Genomic DNA, 12,611 nt, shown 5'->3' on the forward strand with positions numbered 1-12,611 from the left:
TGCAGTGGACAAAATGCTGAGCCCTGCCCCCTGGGGCCACTTGCTGGAAGGACTGCCCCTTAGGGCCCATTTCTCGCACACTGCGTGGCACCAGCACCCCTCCTCAACACATCGCCTCAAGGATCAGCCTTGTCACTCTCGCACAACAGGCTGCATGTGGCATTGCCTCAGGCAAGAGAAAGAAGAAAACTGGTGGGTGTATCCCTCCATTCCTTCCTCACATACCTCTAGCTCGCTTTTGCTAAGCAGGCAGTGTATTTTGGGGAATAAGGAAAGGGGTAAGTCGTCAAACACTTCTTCCTTCATTCAGACCCTGATCTGAACAGTAAAGGCACAGTGGGCACGTACAACTGTGAAGTCTCATGTGCTCTATCACCTCTCTCAGCTGGATTATTCCGACGCATGACATCTTGCCTCTAGTTTGGGTGAAAGACACACGGAGAGTGCCAAGGTATGTTAAAGACAAGCCCACAGATGCCTGCCTAAGCTGGTGTTTTCATAGAACTGACAGCTCTTGGCTTCCAAGTAACTTCTGCCCCTTATTTTCAGGGAGACCACACAGCCTTGCGGGATTTTCTCAGAAACCTGTGTATACAGTGAATCAAACACAGCTTAGCGGTAACTGAGGGCTATTAAGCCAATTTGGAAAACCTTTCAGCAATATCAACTTACACAATTGCGCCCACTGTTGCAGCACTGACTGTCTGAAGCGTTCGCTGCGTCACCCCAGCTGACTCCAGGCTGCGGGATCCCTTGGTGCAGACCAGCATGGAGTGAATGAGAAACACATTAGCAGCAACTGAGGAGTGAGGTGCAGCTGGGACTAGAAGGAAACAAGCAGCAGACTCAGGAGCAGAGGCCAGGGTATGTATTGATGTTGAAAGCTTGTGGGAGTCCACAGCTTTCCACCTCTGTCTACTGTACAAGCGCTAGTATTCAAAAGCAGAGGTGGGTCCTCCGTGGAGCATTGAGCCTAGCAGGACCACAGGGATGGGAGTGGGGCTGCTGTTGTGGGCTGAAGGGACGCAGGCTGTGCAGGAAATGATTGTGCCCAAGCCTGAGGCAGGTAGCCCCTGAATGCTTTCCACCTTGACTGGCTTGCAGTGTTTTCAAGGCAGAGCTTACCAGTGGAGCTCCCGGGGGCAATGGGAAGTGGTAAGGACTGACACCGCTGGCTTGATCTAAGCTTGTAGAAGTCAAGGCCAACGGCGTTGTTTCCAAATAGATTCACACAGCGCTAGGAAGTTGCAACCGACAGCTCCATGGCTGTACGCCTATGACAGCAATATCCAAAGGGCTCTCACCTTACCTGTCTCCCAAGTGCAGCCTCACCAGCACAGCAGCTCTCATGAGGAAGTGCAGCCTGCTTCCAGTGTCACTAGCAAGCATTGGCGAGCAGAACCTTTGTCAGTGCTGTCTGAAGGGAGCGATGGGAGATGGCTCTTTAGGAGCAGACCACAGTTTTCAATCACAAGGACCTTAAGAAAGCCACCCAACACCTTGCAGAGATGCCAGACTAGTCCCCCCTTCTCGTGACACTGCACAGCTTTTCCCCATGGTTCTCTAGCAGTCTCCCAAGCTTGTTCATCCCTCCTCATGCCCTGCAGTCTTTCTCCTTGCCTGACAGCGTGCACTGGTCTGCCACCGCAGCCAGGGTCTCTTGCGGTGAGCCTTGACTGCCTAAACCCGCCTATGAGCTGACTGCTCCTCTTGGGTGGCGTGAGAATGTCTAGCCACACCTGCAGGCATCTCCAAAGCTTCAGGTGGGGCTGGCTAGAGCCTAGATGACACACAACATCCATGTATACCCATGTCAGCTGTAATGGCTTGCACAAGCTTGAACTTCTGAGACTCTCTGAAATCCTGCTTTACAGACCCTGCACCATCCTTTGCTTCACATTGCCTCCCCCGTGGAAGCATGAGAATGTGTCCTCAGAAGGAAGGAATGCAGCCAGCAAAGCCAGGCATAGGGAAGAGAGAAGGCGGCAGGCGTGAAGAGGAGGGAGCGGGCTGATGGTGCCTGGCCACACTGGTGAGTGTGACACCTGGAGACAGTTTCTGTGAGGATTTGTGCAAAAGAACTGTCACAAAGGGCATTTTAGGGAAAGGACAGGCGAGTCACTGAAGAATCAGCTCTCGCATCATGGGTATAAGTGTCGCTGGTTTGAACTACTGTAGCTTTCTTTAGACTCCCTTTTGCAAAGTCAACTGTTTCTTCCTCTAGCCTCCTGCGTGTTTCCCTTGCACGCAGTTACACACCTCTGGTATCTCTCTAGCTCTCACGGATGCAGTCAAAAATAAAGTAGGCAGCTGTGTGCCCTAAGCTTGGGGACAGGTGCACAGCCTCAGGCAGGACTTGCCATCAGCACGGTGGGCCGTGTGGTGGGACTGAGGCCTAGCCTTGCGTCCCCCCACATTCACAGCTCCCTCCTGGCCCCTGCCTCCTGGGCTCTGAGGTCCCACCAAATCGCCCGTCAGCCTTCACACAAGTCATTCCCAGAGGAGGAGACAAGGCCGCAGAGAGTTTTGGAGGTTGCCCATGCCGGGAGGATCAGCCCCTCATTTGTCTGCCTTCATCCTCACTGTCAGAAGCTCAAAATAGCCCCGCTCTTGCAAGACTCCTGTGCGGGGTCATGCCTGTTTGTGTAGCTGATACGCTTCCACTAATAGCGCTCGAAGACATTCCTGGGCGGGTAGGTTGCCTTCTATATCTCAGCGCAATGTGCTGCCACGTAGGAGCGGGACAACTGTGTTGCGTCCTAAGATGGCAGATGCTATTCTTACCCGAGAGAGACTTGCTCCGGCACAGCCCCTTTCTCAGCTGAAATGTTAAAGATCAGAAGCAGGCCCGAGTGTGCTCTCCCTGGTAAGACCATAAATCAGGAGCGGCCCCTCTGACGTCTGTGGAATGATGCTGTGCCAACCCAGCGTCTGGGTGCTCGCTGTGGCCTCCTGGGACGTGCTGGGGCTCAGTTTGTGGTGCAGGGGAACGTTATTTCTCTTGGGCACCAGCACTGAAAAAGGCAGGCTGGACTGCAGCTCTGAAAGTGCCCAATTTTACTACCGCCTCCCCTTGAGTCCCTGCCTGGGTGAGGACGAAGACGGGCAGGGCTTGCTCCGAGGTTCAGCAGCAGCATTGCAGAGAGCCATGTCCCTTTGCTCAGGCTGTGCTTCCACAGTGCTCACCAAGGGAAGGCAGTAGAGCTCTGCACCAGCAATCCCTCAAGAGCCACTGGAGTATCAGGGCTGCAGGAGAAGCCCTGGCCAGGCCCGTGGCTATCACTTGATGGTTGTGAAGACTCATCTCAGCCTGCAGCCTGACTCCCCTGGCCCTTTGGAGAGCTCAGTAAAGTCAGTGTCACTGCCTGGAACGGTCACCACAGGCAATCAGGCAGAGGAAACCAAGGTCCAGAGACATCAGTTAGCTCGGTCACCATGCCTTTCACCTTGGCACTTAGAATCTTGTTCAGAGGACACAGGCCCTGTTACCTTTCTTCTTGCTTGGGTCTTGTCATCTGACACTAAAATGAGGGACAAGTTCTTTTAGGGATCCTTGGCAGAAAGGTGATGGCATTATTACCAGGGGTCGAGAGCAAGGAGTACTGGTCAGATGGCTCCAGCAGGCTCCTGTCAGTCACAGGGAGCTCAGCCAGGCAGCAGCCGACCGGGCCCATTGCTCGAGGCACCCATTGCCAGGGGGTGGCAGCATGGAGCCATCAAGGTGGACCCTCCTCCGGGTGGCTGGCCTGCTGCTGACCAGCAACTAGGTCTCACTTAAAAATGGGTGCTTTTAAAGCTGCTGAAACTTCCTGGCACACGTGTTATCACTGAATCACACCAGATGGGTTAAAATCCAACCAGGTGGGTCAGCCAGTCTCATGTGTTCACCACTGGGATACAACAAAGACAGGTGGAATGGGCCAAAGAAGGTCTGGAAAAGACAGGGTCATCAATGCTGAAAGAAAAGACCCTGAGCTAAAAGAAGCTGCCACTGGTCAGTGTGCAGGGCTTCATCTGCACTGGACCCTGCCCGGAAAGGACACCACTCAGGTCCTTGGAAGCGTGTGACTACCAAAATGCTAACACGAAGAATCAATGGCCCTGCCAACTCCACCGCACACCTGGTAGAGCAGCCTAAGGAGAGCGACTGCAGCACCTCTTTTGACAGCTGTGATCTGGATGGACCTTCACAGTGCAGGTACCAGGAGAGGCCCAGGGCCCTGGATCACCCTCACTCATCTTAGGATGACTGTGAGATCCAGCCTCCATAGATGAGGACCTCCTAAGCTCTTAGGCCAGCAAGGGCAAGAAAGCAAGGTCCTTGCGGCCTAAAATGTAGACGAGTCATTGCCATGGTCTACCTTTGTGCTGGCTCAAAACACACAAGCAATCACAATATTCTTCCCCATGAAGTGGATGTGAAAATGGCACTGTGAACCCAAGCAAAGCCCACCTTCATTGTTCACACACAAAAGCAGAGCAGGGCTACAGTGAGAAGAAGAAATCCTGCCCCTCATCTCCCTCGGCTGCCTCTCATGTCCTGAGGTTTCCTCTTGCAGAGGAAGCCTGGGACTGGGGCGAAAGCAAACCCCTTTCCCTCTGGGACCTGCCAGCAGGATCAGCTCCCTGGGAGACAGGGCTGCTGTGGGAGACAGTCGGTCACTAACACACACTTGAAACACAGGCTGGCTCTCATTTAGCAGGTAGAACAGCATGACAGGAGAAGATCAGTGGGGCAGAATAGCAAGTGCTGAGGACCTGGCCCTTAGACTAAATGGCTTTCAGGGGGAAAGGGTGGGAGTCCCAAGACCTGAGTGCCTGTTCGAGGCGGGAGCGTGCTAGATGTGACCCTGGAGCACACCTGTCCTGCAAACCACAGGGATTAGGGAGATCTGCTTCCATAGCATTTTCCTGTTTGACACTAAGCATTAATGAAGATGTGCTCAAAGACTCCCTGTGCAATTAATGCTGCTTGCACCACGGCAGCACGTGCGGACCCCAGGTGAGGAAGGGGCTGGGTGACACCCAGTGCCAAAGATGCTGCCCCTGTCCCAAAGGGGACAGTCCAGTCTGTGAGTGCCTGTGCAGCTGAGGCTGCAGGCATGGAAGTGCCCCCTGGCTGCAGTGCCCTAAAGTCCTCTCCTTCCTCTTGCTGACAGGGGTGAAGTCTTTCCTCTACTTCTGCCCTGGCATGTGGCAATGAGCTAGCCACGTCTGCAGGAGGAGATGGATTTGGAAAGCCAAGAACAGATACTTGCCATGAAGCGCGCCGCACTTCATGCCCTTGGTTTTGCAGATACACTCTCCAAGGAGGAGTCTGTGGCCAGAATGTGACATTTCCTTCATGTTAGAGCTATTGAGATGGTAACAGGCTGTTCCAGCATGAGCCTGCCACAGACCTGCATCTCCAGGGCCAAGAGTCTCTGGGATAAAATCCACAATGCCCAGTAAAGAACACTTGGACATCCTGTCCTGGGATATCTGTTGGCTTTTAAAGTATTAATGTGGCCACTCTTGGGAGCTGCCCCATATAGCTGCCACATGAGCTGCCATTTTAACCACACCATGGTTATCATGACTACCTGCTGTGATTACCTCCTATGGCTGTTACATCGCAGACTTTGTGAAGGGCCTGAGAGCTTGTGGGAGAGTGGCATACAAGCACTTTGGCAGAGCAAAATGGGATCAGAAGTAAAAGTAGCTCTGGGAAATCAGAGGAATTGTCTCAAATTTTCAGAAGGAAATTTATTCAAGAGAATAAAAGTACTTTTTCGGAAAATTAGATGAGATAGATACACAAATACATGGTTTATGGCCGTTGAACTAAGAAAGAAAGGTGGGGATTGTAACATTTCACAAGTTAACATAAAAAAAGGACATTTTTATACTTTTTAAGTTTTCTAGGCAATTTTTTTGTCTGTATTGGTGTTTGGATATTATTGCTGCAGACTTAGAAAGTTTGTGTAGTAGAAAATAATTCACATTTTAGTGGGTTGGATTGGTAATTACATGAATAAGAAAAACAGTACCTTTACTTTAGAAAATAAGTTGAACAAAATAGAATCATAAAAATATTTACTGTAAATTAGAAATACTTTAAATATATGATCTGCCTTACTTGAAATTTATCATATTCTTTACCATTTTAAACTCACATCACTCTTACAGGATGTTTTATAATGCAGGATTTTTTTTAGGATCTTGCAACTTGCTGTAATTTTCAATCTGAACTAATCATCTCAGTCAAGTTGTGCTCTTCCTAAAGCCATGTTTAGATAGATTATTCTTGCTCTACATATTATCCTGTGCTTGAATTAGCGTGCAGCTTTATTGAGGATCCAATATATTACATTATTAGGACACATGTAGAAAAATGGTGAGAAACTAAAGTTTTGTTTGTCTTGACCTGTAATTATCTGCTATGTGTGGAGTTTAGGAGTTGCTTTGCACTGATGCACTATTTTTAGAGTTAAGCTGTCTGTCATCTGATCAGCAGTAGTGCAAAGGTCCTGAAAAATGTTGGTCCATAATGGACATAAAGAAAGACCTCTCAGAGAAAAGCTTAAAATAGATGCAGTTAATTCGTTCAAATAAAGCTTCTGTCCCAAATGGGTGGCAGGGGATTGGCAGGGGACCTCTGGAACACACAAGCAGTATTCCAGTAATAGCAGCACAAATGATTGAAAACATTTCCCGTCAGATACCCCTTGTCAATAAAGCAAAATTCAACAGTTCACACCATGAGCTTTCCATTACACCCCAGGCAAGGAAGAAATAACCTAGCACCTGAGCTTTGCTGTTCAGGACTCATGACAGTGCTCTTACACCTCACACAGAATAGGCAACTCCCCAGCCCCACCATACCAGCAACACAGCCCCAACACCAGTACGGTACTGGTGGGAGAAATACGGTTCAGCACACGTCAACTTTGGGATCAGAGCCCAAAGAGGTAAAGTCCAAGCTTAGCTAACATGTGAGTCAGACAGAAGTGTGTGCTCATGGGAAGGCCCTGAGAGTCTTTGAGGCATGCTTCTTCAGGAATATATGACCAACTGGAGGGATTTGTCAGGGAGCTGAAGAGACTGATCTCTGCCACCTGGCATGGCATTGACCAAACAAAGAGGTAATTGCACACTAGCTGGTTAGGCTAATACTAAAATAGGCTAATTTTGCATGAACACCAATATATCCTGTCCTCCTGTGAGAGGTGTTATCCTGTTATTCTCCAAACTGAAAGCAAGTTTTGACAATCCCTTTTTCAATGTGAATAATTAATATGGTAATTACCAATAGAAAACATCTCACATATTATCAATACTGCACGTGAGAATGCCTTGTGTAATTTAAATAGTTTGAATGTTCAGAATTCTTTCCTGTTTTATGAAGAAAGCGGGTAAAAAAATTGTATATAATCATAACATCCACTTATAGCAACAAAAAGCTAGTTGTGAAAAATCTAAACAAATCTATCTCTGAAGTGTAGCCTCTCCCAGCTTCTCTCATAGGTGTACTGTCAAAAGAGAAACAAGCCAATTAATCAAGTGTCTGGTAATTTTAGTTTATATTACTGTCCTCATTTCTTCTCCTGTCATGCCATTCTCCAACTCCTTTTGCCTTTTTCATCTTGTTCTATTGCCGTCAGAGCCTGTCCACCCCACTCACCTGTTCTGTAACTGAAGCTGTTTGGCTGCTTTGGCATGTGATCGAAAGGGCATCATGAATGTCACCTCCTCATCCAGGACCTACAGCTCATGTATCTTTCTCTGACATTTGCTGTGGAGGTAGGAGGAATTTGAGTAACCATAGAAATCTCATGCACACTCAAGAGCTGTTCCTCTTCAAATCTAAAAGTGCTGTGTGCTAACTGTCTTTAATCTCTAGCTGATTTTGCCCTCCCTCTTCACTTTTCTTTGCAAGACTGCTACTTTTACTGAATGGGCAGATATTTAGGTGGCATCAGAGCAAAATAAAGACATCCCTGGATTTAAAATCTATTGTTGAAACTTCCCAGGTAGAACTAACTTCTTTTTTCCCTGCTGTGAGGTCAAATAATAACTTTACCAAGCATTGCAGAAATTAATCTCCAAACAAAGGAACAGGACCAGAAGACAGCAAGGCCATCTCAGTCCATTCATAGTTAGCCTGGGATACAAGGACGTTCTGAACAGCAACAGACACAAAGGCTAGCTCAATTCTGTTTCGTCTTTGCAATAGCTAAAACAGTAACTGGCCCAACGTACCTTGCATATTATCAAATTAGTTGGTCTTTTATTTGTTAGGCTCATCACTGTCTTTTCGCTGGAAATAATCCCCAACTCCTTTCCTACTCCATCCTTTTTAGCACTGCTCATCTGTAATGACAGCTCAAATCCCCGAAGGTCAAGTTTTACCCAGCTAAACCACAAACAATTACCCAGATTAGACACGCTATGGCAGGAACAGAGAAAGCACTCATCGTATTCCATTTAATTCAACACAACGCCCACCTTTCAGTAGAATAAAATGAACTTTTTATGTGAAAAGTGTCCTTACCATCTCCAGGATCCAGTGACCAGCCACATCTTAGCAGAAGTGTCAGAATGAGAAGCTTTGCACCAGAGAATTAGTGTTCCGGCATTTCTTCTTGTCTCATGCCAGCATTCCTGAGAGGTCTTATTTTACCCAGGGATCTTCAGTATGAGGCTACACATTCCTTATCAGTCTCTTCATTATGGATCCACAGGCACAACGATCCCCTTGCCATGTTTTATAAATATTAACAGCATAGCTGAGAACAGCATTTGCAAGCTGCAAATCCCATCAGGAATTTTCTTCAATATTAGTGTAAAAACTAGCACTAAGCAGTAAAAAATATTGAACACCTTTCATTTTTAACAAAAAAAAAATTGTGTGCTTATCTTTGCATTTTCTGAGCAATTCAGCATTATGAAACAACCTATTTTGTTGCATGTTAATAATTTGATTTCTTTCACTAAAGACTTGTTATATCCTAGCACTCCATTCCCAGGATAAATTATTCTAGTAACTCTGTGGGTGTTAAGTGCATTTCCTAAATCCATGTGGTAATTAACCTGTTTTAGCAACAAGAAAAAATGTGTATGTATTCCAGCTGTAGCATTTGGATTAGTTTTTATCTGGGTTCAGTCTATTGAAACCAAGCTATTTCTATAACCAGAATGGAGAGAATGATTTAAAAAGTTCAAATATTGAGAGTTTTTGCTTTACTTACATTGAGAGGCTGAAAGTGCTTGACACAAAAAGGAATTGTATACAAAGTTTGGAGAAAGAGTATTTTGTGCTATGGAGTACGGATTTCTCAAGGAAACATCTAATACACCTCATCTCAGTCTATTCACGCATAATCTGGAAATCACTTGATTTTCTGAACAGGTCACCAACACTGTCAAGAGCCAGTGACTGAATCCTCTGTTTTACCCATTTCACAGAAGAGAATGAAACATTAGTTGATCTGTGGAGAACTCCTTGACTACCCACCTTTAGAGGAAGTGTGATCCAGAGTCCCCAACAGGGACATGTAAAATCTAACTCCAGGATCTCTGGTCATAATGGAAGCTGATCATCCCTCTGTGTAGAACAGAACAGTACTGTATGCTTTTGTCTTGCTATTTGTTCAAAGCATTCTGTGGTTAATGTCTTATACTGAATCCTAGGCCTCTTGTTTCCTTCAATGGAAATCAAATAACCTTCTGAAGTGGTAAGTTCCTGCCTAACAAGACTGCAGTGTGGGATGGACACTTTAGGATCTAAAAATAATCATAGGATATGATGAAGAAAGAACAACAGATGATGTTTCAGTTAGATGTCTTTGAAAGATCTCACAGAGACTGAATAGCCTAAAGTTTTTACTTATAAAGTCTTATTGTAATGCCCACTTTTGTGTTTGATTTCTGGAGGCTACAGGCTCTATGTGACTGTAATGTATTGCCAAAAACTTGTAACCAATGAAAAATATTGGGATGCCCATTGAAAAGCAGATGTAATGCTATCTGCAGCTTAACAACAGGTTTTGATTAGTTCTCTTCAACCCTCAATGGAGTGGTATTTTGTTAAAAGGCTGTGACTGGGGACGAGTTGGGAAAGCCTCATCCTGCCTGCTTCACTGGGGGTCTGGTGAAGTCTTATGTAGGGAAGACTGGATCTTAGCTCATAGCAGTTAAACAGGACAGGAAAGACAAGAGGCAACTTCAGGAGTGAAGGGGAGAACAGAGGTGCAAGAAAGACATCTGAATACAGGGGCCTGCAACAGACTGCTCAGAATTGCAGGGAGCAGGCACACAGTCAGGTCTCAAAGTAACAGCCAGAAGGATGTCCAAGAGACTGGAAAGGTTTGCAGAGCTTGCTGAACCCAGACAACTAAAAATTCCACAGCTGAACCCAATACTGGAGAAAAGGACCTGCTCCAGAAGGACACAAAGGGCAGGGAGAATTTTTTATTATATGCTTTCTTACTCTGACTTTTTTTCTAACTGGTTTTTTTTTTGCCTTTTTTTGGTTTGTTTGTTGTTTTTTTTTTTTTAATGAAAGACCTAGGCCTCTCATCGTTGACTGTTTGCCTAACCATGTTCTTCTTCCAGATCCCCAGGCCCTTTCTCCTCTGAGGTTAGCAGCAGTTCTGTTCGAGGTACTCTGACACCTCAGCAAAATTTTAAAGTTATTATTTGATTATACTGCTTTAGTAAAAGGGACAAGATACGAAGTTAGTGGCATATATTTATGCTGCTACGTCTAGGTAAGAACTGCAGTTAGCCTCTGAAGAAAAGCTACAACCTAAGATGAAAGGCATCATTAAAGATCATCTGTTACAATTTTTCAGTGATAAACCTTCTAGTGCTGTTTTCCATAAGCATATATTAGAACACTAATATAATTAGAGCACTCATAGCAAAGGAATTTAACAGTATTATACACAGACCTTATACTTACCGTGTACTTCTGCTATGGAAACCTAGCTATTTCCTGCAATGGGCACATGTGAATAGTATGAGCATGAGATATGGGTGTCCAGTGACACCACAGGCAGTCCAGACACAGCTCTCCAGAGGAGAAGTGGGGAAGGAATGAATTGTGAGCTGCAAATGAATGGTGCCCTGTGCTGTTCGGAAGCCAGGGCTGTTCTGGTGTTTCTTTCCCCAGGTCTGCCATCCAAGCCCACTGTGGGAAGATGAAGGGATGCAGGATTTCCATTGTGTGTCAGCAGGAACCAGGCCTAAATCAAACTGTTTGGAGTGGGAGGAAAGGGGGTTACTCCTTGGGAGCAAAAGGCTAGGCAAGCAAAATGCCTTTTTTTCTTCCTTATGCTCTACCTCAGCTTTTCTATTCCTTCCTTTTGCTGGATCTGATGCCTTACAACCCAGCCAGGTGGGTCTGTTGTCCCTAGGGACAGCTATCATCTGCAATGAACATCTGCAGGAGAGATATTCTTTGATATAGATGTCCCCACTTGAAGCCAGCTTGGAGCCCTAGAGCTGTGCCTGAGTAGCTCAGTACAGAAGGCAACCACTTACACTTTCAGCAAGATTTTCTGGAAGTTATGTTATTCTGATAGTGGTAGTTCCTTTTGTTGAAAATGGTACAGTGAGATGTTTCTTACCAACTTGTGCTTGACATTTCCAACCACACAAAGTGGACAACAGCCTTCCCCAAACACAGTCCGAATACGATTCTGTTTGTATACATATAGGACAATGAATGTAGTTATGGTCTGGTAGGAAAGCACTGTTGGCTGCATTTGATCTGCAGAAAACTCTTGGGGCCTAGCCTTTCAGTGAAGAGTCACAAAGGAACATTGAAATGAGAAAATGTTATACAGGAAAAGCCAGTGGAAAAATGACATTTCACAGAAAGAGAGACTGAGTTTCAGCAAGGATTTATCATTTTCCTGAGCTGCTTTTAACTTCGTTGCAATGAAGTTAGGTGCCAGGACAAGTTCTCACTGCACAGACTGCGCTGCAGTCATTATGTCATTAATACAGAACACACTGCACTCCGAAGCAGTGTGTGTGCAAGAAGTGCGGGACTGCAGCAGTCTTGCAAATCCACATGAAAGGGGATAGGATTTCATCACAGTTCTCAACTTTCATCTCCAAAGGACAAAACTCCTCTTAGGATTTTTGCTCTTTGATGCTGAAAAAGAAATGTTAAAGAGAAGAGTGTTAATCAGCAATTGAAGAACACCCCACTCCACTCTGAAATGAATGATGCTGTAATGAGTTTACCTCTTGGGTTCCTGTATGTGTGACAGCTGCAATTAACTCAAGCCCTTTCCATTCCAGCAAAACTTTTGCTACATCACCTTCTCATACACAATGCACCCACATTACTACATCTTCTCTCTCCACTGCCTGTCCCTCCACAGAGGTTACTCACTCATTTTTTCTTCCTCTTTTTACATCCCCTATCCTGCACTACCCTATCTTAGTTTCCCTCAGTGTCTCTCATTCTTCTCGCCCTCACTCACCCAATCACTACCTGTCCTCGGAGGGATGTCCATTGCAGTGCATGCCAGCCCTTTCCCTGTTCACGCACAGGGTGGGACAGGCACACATGCACTGCACCCCTGCTCTCCCAGCTGCACCTGTGCCTGGTTCAT

General features: G+C 46.2%; 1 long non-coding RNA gene across 5 annotated transcripts in view; it reads right to left on the reverse strand.

Annotated features, from left to right (window-relative positions):
* LOC134523342 (uncharacterized) overlaps window positions 1-8,607 on the reverse strand; it is an 80,778-nt gene extending 72,171 nt beyond the window's left edge. For 4 of the 5 annotated variants that reach the window (XR_010073301.1, XR_010073300.1, XR_010073299.1 and 1 more), the window contains exons 1-4: window positions 8,534-8,607; window positions 7,664-7,774; window positions 1,310-1,417; window positions 673-823 (exon numbers count right to left, since the gene is read on the reverse strand). This is a non-coding gene — a long non-coding RNA (uncharacterized LOC134523342). Of the gene's footprint in view, window positions 1-672; window positions 824-1,304; window positions 1,418-7,663; window positions 7,775-8,533 lie in introns of all 5 variants that reach the window. The other variant, XR_010073303.1, reaches the window with a different exon arrangement.
* Between the last annotated feature and the right edge of the window lie 4,004 nt (window positions 8,608-12,611).

This window comes from Chroicocephalus ridibundus, chromosome 14, assembly GCF_963924245.1.
Source record: "Chroicocephalus ridibundus chromosome 14, bChrRid1.1, whole genome shotgun sequence".
Lineage (NCBI taxonomy): Eukaryota > Metazoa > Chordata > Aves > Charadriiformes > Laridae > Chroicocephalus > Chroicocephalus ridibundus.